This window comes from Lipotes vexillifer, unplaced genomic scaffold (genome assembly GCF_000442215.2).
Source record: "Lipotes vexillifer unplaced genomic scaffold, Lipotes_vexillifer_v1.1 scaffold805, whole genome shotgun sequence".
Taxonomy (NCBI): Eukaryota; Metazoa; Chordata; class Mammalia; order Artiodactyla; family Lipotidae; genus Lipotes; species Lipotes vexillifer.
Window position 1 is genome coordinate 509167 of NW_006776681.1, and position 272 is coordinate 509438.

Below are 272 nucleotides of genomic sequence, written 5' to 3' on the forward strand. Positions count from 1 at the left end.
ACAAAACTTCTGAGTCACATCATACTACGCCATTATCTTGAAATGGATGAAAGTTACCCCAAAATGCCTCAATCAAAAATCCCACAATCCCACAACTCCAGATCTTAAATTTACACCTAAAAACGTATACAACTGTTCTGAATCCACCTTTTTAATCTACTGAAATCACAGAAACCCCTTCCCCTCCTTCCTTCTGTGTTCTACTCACAGGAAGGACGCTCCCAACTGCGAAGCTAGATGCAGTTTTTTCTTTTTAAACAGCTAAGTCTAGG